The sequence below is a fragment of the Fundulus heteroclitus genome, chromosome 5 (genome assembly GCF_011125445.2).
Source record: "Fundulus heteroclitus isolate FHET01 chromosome 5, MU-UCD_Fhet_4.1, whole genome shotgun sequence".
NCBI lineage: Eukaryota > Metazoa > Chordata > Actinopteri > Cyprinodontiformes > Fundulidae > Fundulus > Fundulus heteroclitus.
Window position 1 is genome coordinate 19653393 of NC_046365.1, and position 236 is coordinate 19653628.

A 236-nucleotide genomic window follows, 5' to 3' on the forward strand; every position below is an offset into this window, starting at 1 on the left:
GTTGAAAAATCCACATTCGCTACAGGAGGCACAGGTTTGGCCATTTTATACACTTTAAAAGGATATATGCCTCTACTTTATGACATGATATGCCTTTTTTGGCTTTGCCAGATAAATTGCCTTGATGGGCCGGATTCGGCCCGCAGGCCTTGACTTTGACACACGTGGTCTAGGCAGTAGAGACAGGCAGCAAATCTTACTGTGATTTTGTGGCTCTTTAACACACAATACAGTGT